Consider the following 25,327-nt stretch of genomic DNA (forward strand, 5'->3'; position numbering starts at 1 on the left):
GCAAGTACAGCCACATGTGGGGGGATCAGTGATATTGGGGGGCCATAACATGTTTTGGTGGTGCAGTTACACGTGGGTGCCAGTCACATGGGGGTGGGGATTTGCAGCAAGGGAGACTGAGCTTATTGCTAGGGGGGGATATTTGCGTCAATGGGGGGCAGATCTTCACGGGGGACAGATCTTGCTGCAACACCGTCACCCAGCTGTCACAAGTGTCACATGATCCCACCTGTCAGACCCTTTACCAAGCCTTGTGCAGAGATGTAATGCTTATATAAAATATCACATTAACATCTATAAAATATACTTGATAGAGTAAGCAGAGTGCCCAGAACAAATATGGCCGCTCCTGTGCATGTGATGGAATCAGTGGGCGCCACGTGGCTGTATTGTTTAGTAGAGGGCAGAGACCTCGGAGCCATTTTGTTGAAGCCCAGAGGGTCCAGCTGGTGTCCAGAGACTGAGAGTCTTGTAGGGATCATGGTGTGGGTAGATGGCTGTTCGTGGTGCTGGCTTGTCCCTGTGTGAGGGGGACTGTGTTCTGGTTTAGTTTGCTGCCTTTGTTTTATTTATTGACAGTTCTATAGGGAAGGTGATTGTTATCTGTCATGAATTTTTAGATAGATAAACTCAGAGCAAATCTATACTAATAGCAATCAGATATTAATAAAGACAAGAATGGTTTGTATCAGAACTAATACCTTGTCCATGTTTGTACATCGTGTGTGTACAATCTACAATGTAAATCAATGATAGGAGGACTGATGACCAATGTATATCATGTGTCATGGCTGACACTAGATGTAGCTGTAAGCATTGATCATATATCAATGCAGTATATTAAGGGGTTTTGGGGCTTTGCCCAATATCTATTTATGGAAATCTCTATTTATGGAAATCTCTATTTATGGAAATATCTATTAATGGAAATATCTATTAATGGAAATAATGGATCCTCTCTCCCACAAATTGTTACATTACATTTTTTCGAAATGATCACATGTTCCCTTCCCCATCCATAAGTGAATGGCATTGTTTGCAATATCCTGGATTTGTTTCCTTTTATATATATTGTCTTGAAGTATAAATAAGCCCTTTAATTAAATAAGAGAGAGTTGTGATCTGTTTTAAAGGAAGAGGGAGTGGTGTCCTTTTTTTTATTTTTAGTTGCTTAGTAAACTTGCTTTATAATAGGAAAAATCCAGCGCTGTGCATGTCTTTAGAAATCATTTCCTCTACTTCTGCTTTCTAGCTGGGGAGAATCAGGATCCACTGGCACTCTTATTGGCGGTAGTTGCTTTACAAATAATTGAAGTGGTGTGGACGATGTGTGTCGTATCATGAGGGTGACAACACTTTCCTGCATAAATGTTGAGTTGTGAGTAAACGTTGTCACTGTCTTGGAGGAAGTTCATGTGCAGGTGCTTACTGGCAGGATCACCAGGTACAACAACAGTGAGAAAAAAAGACACTGTGTGAGGCTAAGCTAACAGATCCTATCTTTTTTATTCTTGGGTTTACATACGCTTTAAACATGGAGCAAAGGCAGGTGAAAATCACAGTCACCAGTTCCCCCAGGAAAAGAGCCAAAACATGGGAGATATCAGATTCAGAAGAGGAAGAGCCAGACTGTATTCTAACAGAGGACATCAAGGGAGCAGAGGCAGGAATAAAATGTAAGCAAGTGTTGGGATGATGTAGATGGCAGTCTATTTGTAAAGGCAGAACCTAGGGAGCTTTTGAGACCTGGACAAGGAGGACATGGTGGAGAACTTGGCTGGACTGTTCCTACAATAAAAGCTGGAGGTTCAGAACCTTCTGACATTCAAGAGGTCCATTTTCCTCCAACTTCATCAGCCTTATCACTACCTCTTCCCAAGTCCACCAAGTCTAGCCCAGTAAAGAAGACAAGAAGGAAGAAGAGTCCTGAAGAGCTGGAGGCTAACAGAGTAAAGGCTGAGGAGAAGAAGAGGGAGAAGGAACAAAAGCGTCAGGAGAAAGAGAAGATCAAGAATCTGGAAAAGGAGGAACGAGAGAAAAGGAAAGAATCAGCACAGGCCCTGAAGCTCCTGAGGCCAGATCAATGTGGGAAATTTATGGTTGTCCAGGTGGATGCAGGTAGGAAAATGTCCTACGCTTATTTTTCCCAGTTTCCGAAACAGATTTTGGCCAATGGCAGCTCTGGAAAGGACCAGAATCAGTTTGCTGGTGGGTGGGACACATTGAGAAGTGTCACTATATTAAATGTCCTTTTGTGAATGCTACCATTTCAGATCAGCCTATAATATCATAGCAGTCCTTTGCAGGACCAAATCTGGTAGCTAGTGTGATGGACCTCTATGTTCTTACATGCAGGGTTTACAAACAAATGGGGCACATTGAGAACTGGCAATATATATATATATATATATATATATATATATATATATATATACACAGTGGGGATCGAAAGTTTGGGCACCCAGCTAAAAATTTGTATTAATGTGCATAAAGAAGCCAAGGAAAGATGGAAAAATCTCCAAAAGGCATCAAATTACAGATTAGACATTCTTATAATATGTCAAAAAATTTAGATTTTATTTCCATCATTTACACTTTCAAAATAACCGAAAACAAAAAAATGGCGTCTGCAAAAGTTTGGGCACCCTGCAGAATTTATAGCATGCACTGCCCCCTTTGCAAAGCTGAGACCTGCCAGTGTCATGGATTGTTCTCAATCATCGTCTGGGAAGACCAGGTGATGTCAATCTCAAGGTTTTAAATACCCAGACTCATCTGACCTTGCCCCAACAATCAGCACCATGGGTTCTTCTAAGCAGTTGTCTAGAAAACTGAAACTGAAAATAGTTGACGCTCACAAAGCTGGAGAAGGCTATAAGAAGATAGCAAAGCGTCTTCAGATGTCAATATCCTCTGTTCGGAATGTAATTAAGAAATGGCAGTCATCAGGAACAGTGGAAGTTAAATCAAGATCTGGAAGACCAAGAAAAATATCAGACAGAACAGCTCGCAGGATTGTGAGAAAAACAATTCAAAACCCACATTTGACTGCACGATCCCTCCAGAAAGATCTGGCAGACACTGGAGTTGTGGTACACTATTCCACTATAAAGAGATACTTGTACAAATATGGTCTTCATGGAAGAGTCATCAGAAGAAAACCTCTTCTATGTCCTCACCACAAAAATCATCATTTGAACTTTGCAAATGAACATGTAGACAAGCCTGATGCATTTTGGAAACAAGTTCTGTGGACCGATGAGGTTAAAATTGAACTTTTTGGCCGGAATGAGCAAAGGTACGTTTGGAGAAGAAGGGGCACAGAATTTAATGAAAAGAACCTCTGTCCAACTGTTAAGCATGGGGTTGGATCAATCATGCTTTGGGGTTGTGTTGCAGCCAGTGGCACAGGGAACATCTCACGAGTAGAAGGAAAAATGGATTCAATAAAATTTCAGCAAATTTTGGATGGTAACTTGATGCCATCTGTGAAAAAGCTGAAGTTAAAGAGAGGATGGCTTCTACAAATGGATAATGATCCTAAACACACCTCGAAATCCACGGGGGATTACATCAAGAGGCGTAACCTGAAGGTTTTGCCATGGCCTTCACAATCTCTTGACCTCAACATAATTGAAAATCTATGGATAGACCTTAAAAGAGCAGTGCGTGACAGACAGCCCAGAAATCTCAAAGAACTGGAAGACTTTTGTAAGGGAGAATGGGCAAAGTTACCTCAAACAAGAATTGAAAGACTCTTGGCTGGCTACAAAAAGCATTTACAAGCTGTGATACTTGCCAAAGGGGGCAGTACAAGATATTAACTCTGCAGGGTGCCCAAACTTTTGCAGACGCCATTTTTTTGTTTTCTGTTATTTTGAAAGTGTAAATGATGGAAATAAAATCTAACTTTTGTTGACATATTATAAGAATATCTAATCTGTAATTTGATGCCTTTTGGAGATTTTTCCATCTTTCCTTGGCTTCTTTATGCACATTAATACAAATTTTTAGCTGGGGTGCCCAAACTTTCGATCCCCACTGTATATTGTCTTTTGGCGCAAGCTACCATTTCAGATTGGTGTTTGGCAGCTTTTTTGGAGGACCAGAAGAGGGTATCTGGCAGGTTAGGCCTTGTGTTCTTACATGTAGAGTTTACAAGCAAATGTGACTCATTGGGAGTTGCCACTATATAAATTGTCTTTTGGTGCTTGCTAACATTACAGATCAACTTTTTGCATCATTGTCAATCACACATATACGTCTACATTGCGTTGTTGATTGATCTCTTATTGCGCAGGTCTTCTCCAAGATGCAGGGTCAGAAGGAATGCTGGAAGCTCTGAGTTCAGCTGGGTATACTTACTCCTTAGAGCCACACTCTGTGCCATGGAGCATTACCTGGAGAAGAGAGATGCCTGCTGACTGGACATGTGTAGTAAGTTGTGATTGGAACAGACAACACTTTTTTGTATTAGAGCCACTTAAATTTTAACGTGGAAGAATCAGTCAACTCCAAACTGATATTTCAGTTCTTTGTAGGTGCTGTTGAGATAAAATGCCTGTTAGTTCTCCTGGGATTCTCCTATTGAGATCTTTGTTGAGCATCAGGTTTTCACACCTGATGTGGCCATTATGAGATGTCCCATTCTCTCTATTGGGTTTTCATATTTATTCTAGACTGCGGAAAACATAGCCAGAGCAAAGGTGGCCAGGAACTGAGTCATGAATTATAGCAGGAAGATCTCCCTGTAAGAGCAATCAAGATCTAAGAAAGAAACCTGGGGCAGTCTCAGTCTGCCAGACGTCACCTGCAATAAAATATCCATCTGAGAGGGTTAGTCCTATTTGAGGAAATCTGTACTATTATTATTATACAGGATTTATATAGCGCCAACAGTTTGCGCAGCGCTTTACAATATAAAGGATGACAGTACAGTTCCAATACAAATTAATACAGGAGGAATCAGAGGGCCCTGCTTAGTAGAGCTTACAATCTAAGAGGGAGGGTCAATTGATACAAAAAGTAATAACTGCGGCGGATGGGCTGTTGGAGGAAAATACATGTACAGTTGCTAGGAAGGGGGCAGGATAGGCCTCTCTGAAGAAATGAGTCTTTAGGGATTGTTTAAAAGTGGACAGGGTAGGAGATAGTCGAACACATTGGGGAAGGGAGTTCCAGAGGGTGGGAGCAGTTTTGGAGAAGTCCTGAAGGCAACAATAAGAGGTGGTAACAAAGGAGCTGGAGAGCAGGAGGTCTTGGGAGGAAGGAAAAGAAGGATGTGACTGGAATTTTGAGACTAGGTTAGTGGTGTAGCTGGGGGCTGAGTTGTGGATGGCTTTATAAGTTGTTGTACGCACCTTGAATTTAATTTGTTGAGTAAGCGGAAGCCAGTAGAGGTATTGGCAGAGAGGGGTGGACGACACTGAATGGAAGCCAGTAGAGGGATTGGCAGAGAGGGGTGGAGGACACTGAATGGAAGCCAGTAGAGGGATTGGCAGAGAGGGGTGGAGGACACTGAATGGGGGCCAGTGGAGGGATTGGCAGAGAGTGGTGGAGGACACTGAATGGAAGTCAGTGGAGGGATTGGCAGAGAGGGATTGAGAACACTGAATGGAAGCCAGTAGAGGGATTGGCAAAGAGGGGTGGAGGACACTGAATGGAAGCCAGTGGAGGGATTGGCAGAGAGGGATGGAGAACACTGAATGGAAGCCAGTGGAGGGATTGGCAGAGAGGGGTGGAGGACACTGAATGGAGGCCAGTGGAGGGATTGGCTGAGAGGGGTGGAGGACACTGAATGGAAGCCAGTGGAGGGATTGGCTGAGAGGGGTGGAGGACACTGAATGGAAGCCAGTGGAGGGATTGGCAGAGAGGGGTGGAGGACACTGAATGGAGGCCAGTGGAGGGATTGGCTGAGAGGGGTGGAGGACACTGAATGGAGGCCAGTGGAGGGATTGGCAGAGAGGGGTGGAGGACACTGAATGGAGGCCAGTGGAGGGATTGGCTGAGAGGGGTGGAGGACACTGAATGGAGGCCAGTGTAGGGATTGGCTGAGAGGGGTGGAGGACACTGAATGGAGGCCAGTAGAGGGATTGGCAGAGAGGGGTGGCAGACACTGAACAATTGGTAAGAGCAAATAGGGGCTGTCAGTACTAAAGTCTCTATTGGAAATGCTAGTTGCTGGACTATTATGCTAACCCAAAGGCTTTCAGGACTTTGAGTCAATAACTCAGATTAGATGAGCCGTTCTGATTTTTCTCTGGCTTCATTAGCTAAATTCTTGCTCTATGTTGGAAGCTCTAAAGGTTTCCTTTATGTTGTTATGTTAAAAAGAGAATAATACATTCTAATAATTCATATTTTATGAGAAAAGGTCTCCATTGTATTCTTTTTATGGCACCACCTTTGTGCACAAACAGCAAGCCACTGCACACAATGTAATTCCCATACACTGTTTTCTGTATTTCCTTTTACCTACGGTATATGCAGAATATATTTTTTTAAAGCTGAATGCCAAATGCTAAGCATGTATATAATGTCATCATGTAATCTGGTAAGTATTCAGTAAACTATATTCAATGTATCATAAAACTAGCATACAGTGGTAAAGTGGAATTTCACACAAAAAGAGGGAGTTCTGCTTTTTTGCCTCCAACTCACCCCCCCCCCCCCACATGTTTGGTCGCACGTTGTTGTTTTTTTTTTTTGGGGGGGGGGGGTCGAGTGGGTATCTAGTTTTGACAGGTATCTGCTCCCACTTCCACTTGGATCGCTTAGGCAATCTGATTGAAACTTCGCCCAGGCGATCCAAAGGAAACTTCACCCCCACCCCCTCTCTTAACACGCAACATTTTGGGACACATCACAAGTCCCAGAAAGCTGCAAGACCATTCACAAAGTGCAGCTCAACTTGTGCATGCGCAGTAGGTAGCTGGCTGTGAAGCCGTTAGGGCTCACTGCGCACTTCAATTAATAAACATGCTTGCACCGGGCTGCCAAAGACCAGTGAGTAACCAGCCCAGGTGAGGACGGCACTTGATCCATGGATATCTAAATATCCTTATAATAAAAGTCAGTAGCTACAGTATTTGTAGCTGCTGACTTTTAATTTTTTGGGGGGACTTTGAAAATCCTCTGACTTGATATCAGCCTGCACAGGGGGCACTAAGACTGAGAGAGGTATTCTGAGCTTATCATGGCTAACACTGGGAGCAGCCTCCAAGGGTGGGAATGCAGAGGGATGAGATCATCAGTATTGGGCAGGGTGGATAAAAATCAATGATTTAAAAAAAAAATATATATATTTTTAAAAATCTGATTTTTTAAATTTAAATCTGATTTTTTTTATTTAAATCGGATTTTTTTGAATAAAATGCTTTTTGAGGAAAATATATTACCATCCAAAGGTTATTCCATCATGAAATAAAGATTAGTTTTTTAATTATGTAGAATAAGGCTGTATATGTTTAATTTTTTTGGTAAATAAATTCCATGAATCCATTCACAATGTCATGCTCTTCCAGAGGTTTTTGTAAGATTATTGGTCAGTTTCTCTGACTACAAGATATTATCACAGATGTTCGGTTTACTTTTGCAGTTCTCAAAACTGAATTTGACTCAGCGGAGATCACATGCCTCTTCTTCACAGCAAAAATGTTATAACATGAAGAGAGTTAAGAAAAAGACCTTCATCCTAACTTCTACAAACCTATGAATACAGAATCAACCCCTTCAGTGCGAAGTTTCAAGAAGTTCAGTGAATAGAATAGAAACAATATTTTTCTGATTGTTTGGAGTGGAATAGATCTGCACAAGAAGAAAGTGAAACTAAGTGTGAGGAGGAAGGGGCTGACAGTCTAAGTTTCTTAAAATATATATATTTTGTTTAGCCAAATTAGTTAACAAACATGGATGTTTAAGCAAATAACATATGCTGGAATGTTATTGTTTCAGTTGAATAAATCTATTTAAATTGTTATTATTAAGGTAATGATTATTTTTCTCCTTCCTAAGTACAACAGAAAAGTTGTCCAAATATGAATGATTAACCTATTAAACTGGGGATAAAAAAACTAATATGAAAAGTTGTTATTCTAAAAATCTTCATCTACTTGCATATTAAAGTTATACCAGCAAGAATTAGTCTTTATGTAGAAAACTAGGATTTAAATCAAGCCTTACTGACTAGTGATTTAAATCGTGATTTAACTCAGTTTGATTTAAATCAAATCCACCCTGGTATTGGGGGATTAAGTAAGAAAATTGTTACTCTACCGGGACCAAAGAAGAGAATTTTTACCAAAACGACAGCAAAATTATACAACAAAAACACAAACAGTAACACTAGCACTGTAATAATAATATGTTCTGAGGCAAAAAGAAGTGTGTGTGTGTGTGTGTGTGTGTGTGTGTGGGGGGGGGGGGATAAGGAGTGCACATAAGACCTACTACAAATGTTTGCTCAGAATGGTGATATAATGCCAGCTATTGAGAGCTCCTATCTTGGGGTGTCCTCTCTTCCTCTTAGGTTTGGTTCACACCTGCAGATGCAACCAAATGCAGGTGCATTTCCATGTGTGGCATGAATGGCAGCCTATTCATTTCCATGGACTGCACTACACACGAGAAACACAGAAATGAAGTCCCTAACTCTTTTCATTCAGCTAACACAAAAATATTTCTGGATTTTTCAATCGCTGTTTTTATATTCCAGGATGGTCTGGATCTATGTAAAGGGGAAGAAGATCAAATGCTGATTTTGGTGGAGCCTAGAGAATTTCTCAAGAGTGTCTTCTATTACATTCAGGTAAAATTTGGGAAGGTGAAGAACATGCAGATTTATATATATTCTGTATCTGCCACCCCTCTCTGCCAATCCCTCCACTGGCTTCCCATTGCCCAACGGATAAAATTCAAAACATTAACAATAACATATAAAGCCATTTATAACTCTGCCCCAAATTACATCACCGATCTTGTCTCCAAATATCATCCAAACCGTACTCTCCGCTCCTTGCACGACCTTCTGCTCTCTAGCTCCCTTGTCTCCTCCTCCCATGCTCGTCTCCAGGACTTCTCCAGAGCTTCCCCCATGCTCTGGAACTCTCTACCCCAATTTATCAGACTATCACCTACTCTGCTTACTTTTAGGTGATCTCTGAAAACCTATCTCTTCAGGGAAGCCTATCCTGCCCTCAGCTAATAATGGAAACTTCTACTCCTCCTACCAGTCCATCCCCCACAGTTATTACCTTTTGTACCACTAGCTCCTCCCTCTTAGATTGTACGTTCCAAGGAGCAGGGCTCTCCTACCCCTCTTGTATTGAACTGTATTGTTGCTGTATTATCTCCTGTTATATTGTAAAGCGCTGAGCAAACTGTTGGTGCTATACAAAATCCTGTATAATAATATACTAATAATAATATAGGGACCCATGGGGCATATAGCTCAATTTCCATGTGCCATATGTACAATAATTGCATTTGCTGAGGTCAATTATAATAGATGTAAAAAAAGGTTTACAGTATGTGTCCTAGATTTTTTTTTTTTTGCCTAAAGTGTTACTAAACCCACAGCAGTAAAATCAGTCTGTATATGCAGTAAAGCATCCTTGGTATACTCACTGTGGAACCTAAGGGGTTAATCCTCTGCACTGTCTAAAAATGATGTTTGATCCAGATTTCTCTGATCCTCCCCTTCTACTGCTGTCCCCAATCCAACTGCTGATAGAACAGAGCCTTGGAGACAAGCTGAACATGCACAGTTTGGTGTGTAATGCTAGAGAGCTTTTTTTTTTTCTTGGGAGAGTGCATGTATCCAGCACAGGGTCAATAAGCACTGTCCAGACAGAGGTTTAGGGGTCATGCAGCCTCATAGGACAGTCGGGAGAATGAAAACTCCTCCTACTAGCTTTATCCAGTACTCTGCTGGACATTGATAGAAGTCTCAAGACTGCTCTACCCGTTGATAAAAAAAAGGTACTTAGCAGTTTATATTTACTAAAATAATTATATTTCCATGTTCTGTGTACTGTGGGAGGCCAGATATAGTTAATGCAGGGTCCTGGGTTTAGTAACACTTTAAAGAGGAGTTCTACTCACCTGTCAAAAAATAAAAGTCATTAGCTACAAAAACTGCTGACTTTTAAAAAACAGCCACTTACCTGTCCCTCGGTCTTGTGGTGTGTCCCCCGCAGCCCGTTTCACTGGCCGTCCTGGATTCCAGGAAGCCAGCAGGCCGTCATGTATTCCAGGAGGCCAGCATCTTCAGTGTGGGCACCCAGCTGTGATAGCTTGCAGCTTCACAGCCGGGTACCCACTGCGCATGCGCGAGTAGTGCTGCACTTCCTGAATGGTCCTGTAGTCTTCTGGGACCTGTCACGTGTCCCAAAAGACTACAGAGAGGGAGGGAGGACACCTTCTGTTTCCGATCGCCTAGGCAATCGGACCGGCAAATGGGAGCAGGTACCTGTCACATTTGGGTATCCGCCCCCCAAAGGTGCCAGTCCTTAATGGGGAGCGGGGGAGCAGTCCTTAAAGCGGAACTTCCCCCTTTGGGAGGAGCTCCGCCTTAAGGCTCAGTTTACATCCTTGCGTTTAACTGCGTTTTTATCAAGTTCCTGTGAGTTATGTGTGGAGCAGTTTATTCATTTCAGTGGGCTTCCCTACATGTAGGAAACATGGTAAAGAAGCCTCTGACCCCTGTCAAAAATCATGCCGCATCAAAACGTACCCTGCATTTCGGTACGTGTGAAAACAGATACATGGGAGTGCCATTAGGAATTAATAAATACTACTAATAATAATAATTAATTAATTCAGAAATATTGGCACTGCCACGTGTCTGCCAAAGGACAGCCCTTTTGTTACCATTTAGTAACTTATATAAAGAGAAGTACAGACTCCTGTAGTGTTGGCTCTGAGGAAGAGGTTGTGTCCTCGAAACGCGTTAGCCAGTTGGTCATCCAGGGTTCCATCGTATGGACTCAGATGTTGTTTGGACCATACATCTTGTTCAGTTTGACATGCCTGTGTTATTATTCCCATTGTGAGTATGATACCTATTTTTGTTTCTTTAATAAATCATTTTAAACGATAATGCACTAGATCGGTGCGCCCTTTTTCTGTTTCTCCATTTGTATCCAGTGTATTCGGACCACCCCGGTCTGTTGAGGGCAGCAAGCAGTGCATATTCCAGAAAATTCCAGAACATTCCTATTGGGTCTACTGAGTCCTTTCCTAGCGCAGGAGTAAAGTGTTTGTTGTGCAGGATGTTTTGCGTCAGGAAAGCGCACAATTTTGTTCACAACCAACAGTAGTGTGAATCTTACCTTAGAGAGACTTCAAGTAGTAAAATGTTGCTAAATGTCTATGTATATTTCAGTTGTTTTCATTTTGGGAGATTATACAAGGAAGTAGTTTAATTACAAAGGAATATGTAATAAAAGGCATGTACTGTAGATGGATATAGAAAAGATATGAAGTATACAGATAAAACAAAGGGGAAAACACGGGGGTGATGCGAACTGAGCCCACATTTTCTTCCACTCAGGCTTTAGATCACCTGAGCAGCCATTTTTTTTAAGAACAACAAAAAGGTACTTTTTTTCTCAAAAGAATGTCATGGTAAAATGTTCCCATATTAATTCATGTGCTTTGTAATTTGTAATGATAGATCCGCTTTCATTGGCATTAAAAGCATGGCATGATCGGGGTGGAGGTTGTGTTTAATCCTTTCACTGGCACTGACGTAAGGGCAGAACTGCTTGCAGTAGGCCATGTCAGTAATCCTTTTTGCAGTTGCATTCCCTTAAGCCAAGGGTCTCCAAACTTCCTAAACAAAGAGCCATTACTGTGCTTCAGACTTTTGGGGAGCCGGATTGTGGCCCTTGGGAGTAGAAAGGTCCTAACATGAGTGGGAAAACACAATGCCCATTTTTGGTGTCAGTGGGAGGAATTGTGCTCCATCATTGGTGTCAATTGTTGATGTCATTAAAGGGAGTTGTGTCCCTTCATTGGGATCAGTGATGGGGGGGTTATGGTTGGTATCAGTGGAAGAAATAGTGGCCCAAGGGCTGGATAAAAGCAAGCAAAGGTCTGCATCTGGCCCCCGGGACACAGTTTTGGAGACCACTGCCTTAGGCTATAAGCTAATAGCCACCACGCTGATCATGAACTTATGGCAGAGTGGTACCTGAGACTCTCCTAATTCGTGAAGGGCCACAATCAGCAGCTGCCGATCATAACCAGTGAAAATATTGCCAAAGTGGTCTGGGTATATGAGGTGAAAAAATGGACGTCAGGGCCCAGCAGTGAAAAAGTTAATAACAGCCTTGTAAGATCTAAAGTAGCTGATCCCTCTCCATTCCAGACTCCTGAAAACTCCATGACTTCTGAGACTCCGACCTCTGTGTTTGGAATAGATAGGAAGTGTTCTGGAAAGAAGATCACCTTGGCTGTTTTGGGGCTACATGATTATAGAAGGTAAGTTGGATTACAGACTGCAACTTTCATTAAAGAGGACCTTTCACTTTTGACATAATACCATTCTGATTCAAGTTAAACATTTTTATTTACATTTTTTTGTCCAAAAAACTTTCTGTTCAAAGCTACAGTGTTCAATAGTCAGTCTGATTTTAAGATGCAAGTCTGGCTTACAGATTGAAATTTAAAGCAGAACTCCATGTAAAATTTTACTTTCCCATGCAGTGGGGCTGTGCACTGCATGGGAAAACTGCTCGTTTTGTCCAGGGGTTTAGTGGAAAAGCTATATATATCCCGTCCTCCGATCCTCCGGAAAACCACGCTCCCCCAAGTCCAGCGGTGGACTGTTCCTGCCATCCTCAGGCTCTGAGACGGTCTGTGGGCGTGATGACGTCAGGAACAGTCCATTGACAAGACCGCTAGCATGCGGGGGGGGGGAGAAGCGGCAAGGACCAGTGTTGCGCTCTGAGGATCATCTGATTCGGTAAGTATATTTTCACTCTTATGACCCCTAGACAAAAACGAGCAGATGGCCCGTGCAGTGTGGGCACAGCACCACTGAATGGTTCAAAAAACATTTTGCCCCGATTTCTGCTTAAAGGTTAAGTGTTGAAGGTGAGGTTGCACACACATTAATAAAGTCAAAAATGTGCATTTATTAAAAGAGAAGTATGGGCTATACAAAGAGAAAATCTTCTACTCACCTAGGTTGATGCAGCATCAATCTGATGCTGCATCTGTCCCCCACCGGCTATCCACTGAGAATTAAGTGATCAGACACTGCTGATCGCTCAGTTCTCCCCTCCACTCTGAGCAGGGAGCAGTGATTGTCAGTGACTGGCTCTCTGCTCTGCCCCTCCAGCACTCACTGGAGTGATAGGCTGGGGTGGGGGTGGGAGTGGCTGGCTCAGGATATCACTGGATTGCTGAGAAGCTGAGTCAGCTGCCGGTCCAGGATTCTGGGTGGATTCCAACCATGTGGTTAGGATCTTTCAGAGCCTGGACTGGCTCTGTGAGGTCAGAAAATGGATCACAGGAGTGCAGAACAAGCTGCACACCTATGATCCATAGGAGACGGTTGGCAATGCTTCTCTTTTAAATATATGCATTCAGTCCTGCAGAGCATTGCAAGTGTAATCAGTGCATAGTGGGTGTAGTTCACAGGCACCTGCATTATTTACCCCAAGTCCTCAGTTTTTTGCTAAAAACCGTGCACTTACAACACCAGACTTCTGGTTCCAAAAGCTAACGTAACAAAGAGGTGGGTTCTCTTTTTATAGTAAGTAAAGTGCAGCACTATAAATAAGTAAATAAATGATAATAATGTCCGTATAAATGAATATTCTTATGGTGACAATCCGTGTGTAGAGTACCCACTATGGCGGTACTTCAGTGCTTGTGCTTTTAAAAGTGGGGTAAGAATACGCACTCACCAGATGCGTAAAGAAATTACGCATATAGATCAATGATCAGAGGTCCCCTTTAAGGAAGTGGAGTCATTGATTTCCTAGAGCCCACCCCTGAATCAAGATCTACCTTATTACACAGAGGAGGGAGTTCCTGCTACACAGGTTGCTACACCCACTCATCCCTTAAAGGGGACCTCTGGTTTACTGGATCCATATACCACCCAGAAGTGCCTGACATACCACCCATCCAGAGGGAGGATATCTCTATACATGGCTTAATCCATTTCCTTAAAGGGGACCTCTGATGATTGATTTAAATGCGTAATTTCTTTACACATCTGGTGAGTGCGTATTCTTACCCCACTTTTAAAAACACAAGCACTGAAGTACCGCCAATAGTGGGCACTCTACACACGGATTGTCACCATAAGAATATTCATTTATACGGACATTATTATCATTTATTTACTTATTTATACCGCTGCACTTTACTTACTGTTTTGACTGAAGTTTTATTTGGTTACCTTTAGTGCATAGCTGCTGACGTTGAAAGCGCTCACTTTTTTATTTATTTATTTATTTATTTGGGGTTCTCTTTTTATGCTTGAAGACGGAAAACACTGAGATGGTAAAAGTGAACTGACTGAGCTTTAATAGTAAATGTTTTTTTGACCACCAGATGTCAAAGACTGTCACGTAAGATGGAGAGACACTCTCTAGAGCCAAGCCTTTGCTATGATGAACAGCCAGAAAGCCAAGTGACCAGGCGACATATAGATGAGGTTGGTAGCTAATCTACATTTAAATACCAGTCCTCGGTTAAAGACTTCTCCATACATCATCTTCTTTAGTATCATCTTCTAGGATTAGTTTTGGAAACTAAATTTTGAATACAATTTTTTGTTTTAAGCAAGAGCCTAAAATGAATTTTGCTTTGCTACATAGTTCTTTTACTTTGCTGCATTGTGTCCTAAAGGGGGGGACTATGTGGCCCAGTGAGCTTATGCAATACATTTTTGTCTTAAAGTGGAACTAAAGGCACACGTACTTACCTTAGTTCTAGTTCCAACAATCTGACACCCATAAAGTCCCTGCTCGGCGCTGTTCTCTTCTCCCTGGGTTCTTTTGGACCCTGGTTTTTGTCTGTTTTGATTGGCTGATGTGGGATGACATCACTCCCACGCATGCGCAGGATTACAGTCATACTGGCACGCTGGGAGTTTCCCAGTTTGTGCAGTTCAGTGTACATTCTACAGAGGACTGCAAATAGGCAGGAAAGTGTAACATTGCATTTTTCTTCTGCAATAAAAAGACTGCCTGTTCACAAATGTTTCTATTTTACATTTAGTTCCACTTTAAGTTTACATGTTCCAGACACCTCAGGTCCCATGCACATTAGACATTTAGCCCCGATGCATGAGATCCCAGCATCTTGATGCGGGCGGAAGGCAAAGATTGCACCATCCAGCCTCACTGTCGGCAACTTGTAAAACTCTATGAGAGGCTGAAAGCTGCTGTGGCTGGACAGGCCTGGATGTTGCACTGAGTGTTCCTAATGTTTGTGGCAGTATCATGGGTGGACTGACAACTCATGGGGCCCCCGGGCAATAGGGGATTATGGGGCCCCTGTGTCCTTGTCCAAACTCAAAAAGCCTATGAAAAAGGTACCAGGGGCATCTCATGGGGCCCCCTACTGACCCCGGGCCCTCGGGCAGTGCCCGAGTTTCCAAATGGTCAGTCCGCCCCTGGGCAGTATGTGGCCAAGGATGAATGCTGGGAGTGCACACTGCTTGCATTCTGGGTATTCATTCCTGGGAACATACTGCCCTAAATGTTAGTACCACTCTGCGCACCATCCAGTCCAATCCATCCGCAGCAGCTTTCAGCCTCTCATAGATTTTTTCAGACTGTCAGCAGTGGGGCTGGATGGTGAACTTTTCATTTGCACCAAAATGCCAGGATTTCAGGCACCGGGGGCTAAACACCCAGTGAGCAATGAGGCTTTTATGTTGAAGCCATAATATATTTTTCAAACTAGCTTCTGGGGAGAATTTACTAAAGATTTGTCACTTTATTTAACCTTCCTGTGTCCTTTACAGTAGAAACTGAGTTATTGTCAAAACTTTTTGCAAACTGACTGCCAAGTGGCAAGATCAGCCCTCTTTCTGATCAGTTTCAGAGCTGTAATAAGAATCTCAGACCTTCTCTGCATCAGTGGCCCCAGCTTAGGTGTTTTTTTTTCTTTTGTTTTTTTTTTTTACTTTTTGTAGTCATGAATGTAAATTTATTTTGTAAGAAAAGGAGCAACCTTTGCATCTCTTTACAAGATCCTTTTAGATTGGGGCAGCACCTAAATATGGGCGTAACATGGTGCAAAAAGATGGAGTTGCCCTTTAACTCTGATTTTTCTCTAGTTTATTATCACTGTTAGGCATGCTGTCAAATCTAAATTTTAAAGTGAAAGCATTATGTATATTATAATAAAGTTTTCTCTGTGATGTCACCTTCTTTGATAACTGTTATCCTCCTCTGTGGAGGTAGGCACTTATATTTCTACAGCTGTACCATGAGACCGAAGTCTTATTCTTGGATACATGGAGAGAACTGGGGCAACGTGTGTGCTGTGACCAAGAGTATAGCTCAGCGCCCGTTCCGGTGAGTTCACAAAAAAGTGACTGGACAATGTAAATTCCTTGTGAGTGAAAGGTTATACAAGCGACATGAGCAGCCTTATAATCATTGCCCTGCTTTAATGGATTATTTAGATTTCTGTTTTTCAGCAAATCAGCATTTTCAGCTGGTATAAAGGAAAAAGAATTTACATTTAAAATGAATTGTCTATTGAATCCACTGAATGCCTACTAAATTATTTCCGTTTTAGGTGTATGCCAATAACCAAACTGCAACATCTTGAAATAACATACACTTAGAGCAGAGCTAAACCCTCTTGTCCTTTACAGCCAAGGAAGCTATTTTCTTAGCTTCTGTTTAATCATTTGACCTCTCGAAGGTTTTACCCCCTTCATGACCACGGCAGTTTTTTTATATTCACCACTGTGCTACGTTAACTGGCAATTGATCAGTCATACAACACTGTACCCAAGTGAAATTTTATATAATGTTTTTCACGCAAATAGAGTCTTCTTTTGGTGTTATTTTTTATTATATAAACGAAAAAAAAAAAACCCAAAAGGTTTGGGGAAATAAAACACAATATTTTCTACTTTCTGTTATAAAAAATAAAGAAATGTAAAAAATCTAATTTCTTCATAAATTTAGGCCAAAATGCTGCTACATGTCTTTGGTAAAGGAAAAATCCCACTAAGTGTATAATAATTGGTTTGTGTGAAAGTTATAGCATCTAAAAACTATGGTGTATATATACTGGAATTTACGCAGCTTTAACGCTGTGCTGGTGATCAGTGACTTACAGTAGGACTGTGATAGTGTGGTGGACAATCTAGTGCTAACAGACCGTCACTGGGAGATAAATTAAATGACACTGACATCACTAATACAGTGATCAGATATAATACTTTACACTGTCCTTCTACTAATTACACTGGCTTGGAAAGGGTTCACATCAAGGGGTTAACTGTGTGCCTAACAAGTGTTGTATGTGTAATATGTGCTACTTTTACTAAGGCCCCTTTCAGACGGGGTGGACCGGTCAGCGGATCAACTGTCTTCTATGAGCGGTTGAATGGAAAACAACCGCCTGTGTGTTTCCATCCAGCTGCCATCCCATCCGATCCGGCGGACAGAAGGGGAATGGATCCCCATTCATCTTTTTGACGGATCAAATCAGATTGGATGTCGTTGGGTGTAAACAGACACATGTCCATTTACACCCGCCGCTCCATAGAGGAGAATAGATGTTTCAATGGGTCCGCCTGAAAAACGGGCAGATGGACCCGATCAGAACGTCCGTGTGAAAGGGGCCTAAGAGATCTGGCTGTTTTTTTTCCCTGCTTTTCAGGGAGAAGAAACGGACAGATTGCTGTTCTGTGTACAGAGTCCTGTGTGTTTGTAAACACAGGGCTGTGTGCTGTGATTGGATACAGCCAATCAGCAGGTATCAGCCATAAATCATTGGATGAAACCTGCTGACAAAATTGCACAGTGTCCAGTCTCGGTGCGGGTCAGCAGTGGGCACACGCATGCGTGCCCCAAATTTTTCTTTTCTTTGCAGCAAACATTGAGGCCAGATGGCCTATAAGTGATGGTGCAGCAAGGTGGACCATGGTAAACAACGTTCTCTCTCTGTCTGCAGGTTGCACTGGGAGGCTCAGAGCTACTCCTTCTGCACCTCAGCAGGCACCTGGCGAGGGTGGGGACCCAAAGGATCGCTCACTGGCTTACCATTGGCCTGGAAGAGACAGATTCAGCAGTTTAATAGAGTCAGTCCAGCAATGGCTGCAACTATAACAGAGGCCTATCCTTCTCCACAACTCCTTATGGAGGTCAGTGTCTTTGTGTAATGTGTTTTCTGCCCAGGATCCACATGCAATGGGGGAGATTTACTAAAGCTGGTGCAGCTGTGCATAGTAACCAATCAGCTTCAATCTTCAGCTTGTTCAGTTATCCTTTGACAATAAAACCTAGAAGCTGATTGGCTACCATGCACAACTGCACCAGATTCTGTGTGCACCAGTTTTAGCAAATCTCCCCCACTGTTTTTCACACTAAAGGGAAAGCTTGAGCATCTGCAGATATTAGACAGAGGAGTGTATAGCCATAGGGATCATTGATCACTCCTATCAAAACAATGGACCATCTTCTAAGGCAGGGTCTCCAAACTTTCCAAACAAAGGGCCAGTTTAACCTCTTGACGCATGCAAATGTGCGGCCTCCCGGTGTCTGGGCCTAGACGCCGAGCGGCCGCACATTTGCGTTCTATTAAAAAAACATATTTGCTGAGAGCACACGCCTGCGCACTCCCAGCACACATGTCCAGTACTCATGGAAAGGTCCCGATCTCCTCTTTCGATCTCTTCTTTCCCGATCATGTGACGGTGTGTCACGGTGGTCACATGACCGTAAACCCCGCCCCGCCTCCCGACTTCTGAAACCCTTAAAGGGCCAGGAGGCGCCGGCGCCAAGGGGTTAATGTCCTTCAGACTTTCTGGGGGCTGGATTAGGAGTAAAAAAAGTCCCTGATGTTAGTGGGGAAAAGTCACTGACACCATCTTTGGTGTCATTGGGAGGAAATTTGCCTCATCATTGGTATCAGTGAGAGAAATTGTGTCCCATCTTTGGTGTCATTGGGAGGAATTGTGCCTCATCGTTGGTGTCATTGAGATGAATTGTACCCCATCATTAATGTCATACGGCCCTATTGTTAGTGTCAGTGGGAGAAATTGTGTCCCATCCTTGGTGTCATTGGGAGGAATAGTGCCCCATCATTGTTGTCAGTGGGGGTAATTATGCCCCATTGTTGGTATCATTGGATGAAATAGTTCCCCAAGGGCCAGATAAAAGCAAGTAAAGGGCTGCATCTGGTCCCCGGGCCACAGTTTGGAGACCACTGTTCTAAGGAATGCTGTAGAAAAGCACATATCTGAAATTGAGTGGATGTAAGACATTTACTTAGTTACATCAAGCTGATGTACAGTATATATAAAAATAGATCTTGTTTTTTAATTGCTTGTATAAGGTGGTTTAGAAACTTTACAATCTTTCACAAAGCCCCTCTCATCTACTATTCCCCATTGACAGGTAAGCTCAGTGGCCAATAGGGAGGCACAGGAGCCAGGAGGGGGTGTCAACTCTCACCATTATTCTTTTAAGGCAATATTTGCATATTCGAGCACCCCAGAATATGGGGATCTCTGGTGGATCTGGAAAATATTAAAAGGTACTGTAAGTGCTTCAAGTATTTCTTAGACTTTACCATACTAGTTTAATAGAAACATACATTGATGCTGTTCTGTAATCATTTAATACATCAAAATAATGTATTTTTTTCAGTGTCAGCAGTGTAAGCACCATGTTTGGCTTGGTATCAGCCTGCATTCCCCTGTACAGCAGAGCTCAGAAAGGAGGAAACACAAACAGCCAGGTGTTGCTGCAGTGCAAAAGGAGCATGCTGATAAAAGAGCAGTGATGAAGGGATGAGCGCAGTGTGCTGCTTCTCCTTTCATTGCCCTGACACAGGGTGGGGTGGAAAATAGATCTGTAAGTAAAAATGAATCCACAGCAGAGACAAATCAAGTCCCCTTCTAGGCAGGGATGTGCTGTGAGGCAGAGCTGTGTAAATGGTAAGACCGGATGGACAGAAACACAAATCCTTTAGCAGGTAAATAAGCTCACATGTACGCATTTCATCTGTTCTGTATTAATTCTAGTAGTCGGTGTATAAAGCTGATGTTATTCAAAGAAAGTAAATTCTGTATCTTTTCTCTCTATCCAGGCATATGTGGCATGTAATACTGATAAGGAGAGACTATCTCTCCTCAGTAACCTGAGGGTACCACGTGCTGGATGTGCCACAGACGATATGGAGTATCCAGATGACGATGACACACAGTCTAATGACCAAGACCAGGCAAGAGAGAGGCGCATTGGTCCTGATTTGTCACGACGCATCTGGCTGTTCATGACCTCAACCAATCCAGAACTGGTATTGGACTTAAATTCCTAGTACATAATCACTGGTGCTTTTGTACTGTTATTTGGCAGTAAAGTATTTATAATAAAAATATGTTTCCAATCATTGCAGTAAGGAAAATGTGCCTGTGTGTTTTAATGACTGGCTCATTCACACCCTATGGAAAGATCTATAGTCACTTTAGATCCGTTGTTGTCAACGTATGAGCTAAAGGGGGCATCAAATGTGGCCCCTGACATCACCAAAGGACCGCACATACTGTTCAATATATATAGTGCTTGAGAGGACTGTCAGAGACTTCAGACTTTAATAGATGAAAATGAGGGCCAGAGAGTGTAGACGTGCCACATTTTGGGCTGGGGATGTGCTTTTGGAGACAATAGAAAACAGGGAACACGTTACATGAAACTAGTAAAGATCAATACTATTGCCCCAATTGATGTTTCCACTATAAACCACTAAGGTCTGAGGGCCACACATCATATATCAAAGGGCCACATGTAGCCCTCGGGCTGCAGGCTGGGCACCAGGGCTTTAGATTATACCGGCCAGATGTCCACTGACATTTAGACCAGTTTGTTATCTCAACAGTGTGGTACTGCATGCACTATAACATCTTGTGTTAAAGTGGAATTAAAACCTAATTCTAACGATTTTTTAAAATGTTCCTACCCCCTCCTCCTGCCTATCCTGTCTACTCTGTGTATAAAAGATCTGTAAACCTACCTTTTTATTTAGTCTGCTCAGGCCTGGTCATGTGATCCTGCAGCTCCAGCTTCCCTGTGTTATGAGTGGCTGCTGCAGGGGAGAGGAGGAGGGCTGACAATGGCTGGGCCATGGAAAGCTGTGGTCACTGCTAGAGCCAGAGCTGCAGGATCATGTGATCGGACTTAAAAAAAAAAAAAAAAAAAAAAAGGTAAGTATATAGATCTTTTTTTTACACAGCAGGAAGGGAACATTTCTAAGAAAAGTTAGTGTCAGGCTCTAATAACTTTAGGCGTTTACTCGAGTGTGGCTGCCTACAGTCAATAAAGTGGTACTTTAGCTAAAATAATAAAAATGGGCAAACAGGCAGGACGTTTAATGCAGAAGAGACATGCTTTGTCTCTTCTGCACTAAAGTTACTTACCCGCTGATGATTTTTAGGTGACAGGTTTTCAGTCTAAAAGATGTCTCCTCTGTACTTCACTGAGTGTACTGCAATGCAAAACGCATTGCAATACATTCCTTCCCGGCTCTGCTAGCCAGGGAAAGCGACAAGTGACCTGGAAAAGATGTCATACACATAGTTTTCTGGGTCACAGCAAGAAGGGGAGGAGAGCGGACGTGTGTCCACTCTCCTCCCTCCCCTCCACCACAAAAAATACCCCACAAAATAATTATGAGGCCCCCCCACTCCCATATACACTATATTGTCAAAAGTATTGTTCGGCCTGCCTTTACACGCACATTAACTTTAATGGCATCCCAGTCTTAGTCCGTAGGGTTCAATATTTAGTTGGCCCACCCTTTACAGCTATAACAGCTTCAACTCTTCTGGGAAGGCTGTCCACAAGGTTCAGGAGGGTGTCTATGGGAACGTTTGACCATTCTTCCAGAAGCGCATTTGTCAGGTCAGGCACTGATGTCGGACGAGAAGTTGTCAGGTCAGGCACTGATGTCGGACGAGAAGGCCTGGCTCCCAGTCTCCTCTCTAATTCATTCCAAAGGTGTTCTACTGGGTTAAGGTCAGGACTCTGTGCAGGCCAGTCAAGTTCCTCCACCCGAAACTTGCTCATCCATGTCTTTGTGAACCTTGCTTTGTGCACTGGTGTGCAGTCATGTTGGGACAGGAAGGGGTCATCCCCAAACTGTTCCCACAAAGTTGGGAGCATGAAATTGTCCAAAATGTTTTGGTATGCTGACGCCTTAAGAGTTCCCTTCACTGGAATTAAGGGGCCAAGCCAAACCCCTGAAAAACAACCCCACAGCATAATCTACCCTCCACCAAACTTTACACTTGGCACAATGCAGTTTGCCAAGTACCAGTCTCATGGCAACCGCCAAACCCATCGGATTGCCAGACAGAGAAGCGTGATTGGTCACTCCAGAGAACACATCTTCACTGCTCTAGAGTTCAGTGGTGGCATGCTTTACACCATTGCATCCGATGCTTTGCATTGCGCTTAGTGATGTAAAGCTTGGATGCAGCTGCTCTCTACACACTGTTGTTGAACTAATCTGAAGGCAGCCTTTAGCTATTGACTCTGCAGACAGTTGGTGACTTTGCGCACTGTGCGTTTCAGCATGCACTGACCCCGCTCTGTGATTTTACATGGCTTAATTGCTGTTGTTCCCAGTTGTTACCACTTTGTTAAAATACCACTAACAGTTGACCATGGAATATTTAGTAGCAAGGAAATTTCACGTATGGACTTATTGCACGGGTGGCAACCTATCACGGTACCACACTTGATATCACTGAGTTCCTGAGAGCGACCCATTCTTTCACAAATGTTTGCAGAAGCAGTCTGCATGCCTAGGGGCTTGATTTTATACACATATGGCCATGGAAATTATTGGAACAGCTGAATCCAATGATTTGGATGGGTGTCCCAATACTTTTGGTAATATAGCGTGTATGGAGGGAGGGGTGTAGAGGTGAACAGAGGAAGGGAGTGGCTGCAGAGGTGAGCAATGGATGTGATCTGGGGGGTGCAGTGGTGACCAGTGGATGGAGGGTGGTACAGAAATGACCAATAGAGGAAGGATGCAGAGGTGACCAGTGGATAGAAAAGGGGGGGTTGCAGAGATGACCAACGTATGAAGGAAAGGGTTGCAGAGATTGCTGGTGAATGGAGGTGGGGGTAGAGGTGACCAATGGATGGAAAAGGGGTGCAAAGGTAAGCAGAGAAGGAAGGAGGTACAGTGACCAGTAGATGATGGGAGGTGGGTACAGAGGTGACCAGTGGATTAAGGAAAGAGGTGGACAGGTAACCAGAGGATGGGGGTGGGGGAAGAATTGACCAGCGGGTGGAGGGGGTGCAGAGGTGTGCAGTGGATGAAAGGAGGTGGGGGCAGTGTAGGATCGTCTTTAAATTTTAAGTCAATGTAGAACTCCCCATTTTTTTCTGTGGTCAGCATAAATGCTCCATTACATTGGTGGTTAATGTAAATGTTCCATTATATTGGTGGTCAGTGTAATGCTCAGATTACATTGGTGGTCGGGGTAGAAAGCCCTCATACTGACCACCAATGTAAAGGGGGATCTGAAGATTTTACACTTTGAAAAAAAACCTAATTTGCTCATGTTCACCAGGGCAATCTTCTTCCTACTGACCACCAAAGTCAGGGCATTCTTCTTCCACCAGACAATGATGCCAGATATTCAGCCTCCCACTAACCACAAGTATTTGTTTCTAACCACTGAAGCTAAGGCATTTTCCCCTTCTGACCACTGCTGCTGAGGCTTCTTCCTTCCACTGATGCTGGGGTATTTGTTCTGCCATTGACCAGAAATGTAAGTACATACTCCAGCACTGTTATGTACATTGCATAGTCCTGACCGCTATGCTCTATATACGGTTTAGAGCAGTGGTTCTCAACCTTTAAAATGCCGTGACCCTTTAATACAGTTCCTCATGTTGTGGTGACCCCCAACCATAAAATTATTTATCCAGTAATTATAATTCATGAGTGTCGTTTTACCTCCAATACTGCTGCTTTCAACACAGCAGCTGCTTTCTACACAGGAGCTGCTCTTTACACATCGGAAATATGTGTTTTCTGATGGTCTTAGGGGACCCCTGTGAAAGGGTCGTTTGACCCCCAAAGGGGTCGCGACCCACAGGTTGAGAACCACTGGTTTAGAGCGTCACATAGACCTGATATGCTATGTTATGTTTTACATACAGTAATTATGCATAAAGTGTTTATTTTCTCAAAAGTTGCTCATTGCTGTGTAGTTTGTAACTATTTTAAACCAATACTAAAGGATACATTTTTTTGCTTTAAAATAAAAAAAGATGTTATACTTCCCTGCTCTGTAGAAGGATATTCTGTGATATTGCACAGAGCGGCTCCTTAACTCCTCTTTTGGGGTCCCCTGCCAGTGCAGTCTGCTCCCCTTTCCTCTGGGTGCCCCTTCAGTAAGCCGTGTGCTAAGGGGGCACCCGTGCAGCAGCGGTACCGAGCAAGGCTGTATGCATCCATAGACACACACAGCACTGGTAAGCCACACCTGTGCTCCCTCCTCAGAAGTTTGATGACAGCAGTAGGAGCCTTTGAACCCAGGAAGTGGAGGGGCAGTGCTGCAGCCAAGACAGCACGGGATTGGTGAGATGAGCCAGCTAGATGTTTAGGGACAGGGGGGCAAGGATAGGTATTGCAGTACTTTTTTAACTTTAATGGTAAAAAAGGTTTTGCGTTTAGAAGCACTTTAATGAAATTCTTCTTCAAGGTAGGCGCACACAAAGTGTTAGCTATCTGTCTATATTCTGTTTCATTTCAGTAAAATATTCCTTTAAGTTAAAGTGGAACTGCACTGCATTTGAGCACCACAAACCAAGATCGCTATTTAATTCATTTTTAATATGCAAAGCAAACTCCCCCATCAAGCCATGTCTCCATGGTTTATTGTCCTTTTATAAATCACTTTGAAAAACAACTCCCTAGCGTTTCTGGCTGCTGCCATCTTGAGTAAGGGCAGATGATTCATGTAACATTCACTTCCTGGAATTTATCTGCCCTTAGCTCAGGAATACAGGCAGGAAGGTGTGCTTAGCTGAGAAAACCCCTCCTCCCCTCCCGAAGACTCCTGGGATGTATGACCTCATTTGCTGGCAGC

General features: G+C 43.1%; 1 pseudogene across 1 annotated transcript; it reads left to right on the plus strand.

The window, feature by feature from the left end:
- The first annotated feature begins 141 nt into the window (after positions 1-141).
- LOC149449168 (structure-specific endonuclease subunit EME2-like) lies at positions 142-20,540 on the plus strand (annotated as a pseudogene). The gene is made up of 8 exons (XR_016315444.1): positions 142-2,118; positions 4,301-4,437; positions 8,714-8,806; positions 12,371-12,483; positions 14,572-14,674; positions 16,434-16,547; positions 18,166-18,355; positions 20,305-20,540. The product of XR_016315444.1 is annotated as a structure-specific endonuclease subunit EME2-like (transcript).
- The last annotated feature ends 4,787 nt before the right edge of the window (positions 20,541-25,327 follow it).

This window comes from Staurois parvus, unplaced genomic scaffold, assembly GCF_062004578.1.
Source record: "Staurois parvus isolate SC_StPar_1 unplaced genomic scaffold, SC_StPar_1.0 ptg000635l, whole genome shotgun sequence".
Lineage (NCBI taxonomy): Eukaryota > Metazoa > Chordata > Amphibia > Anura > Ranidae > Staurois > Staurois parvus.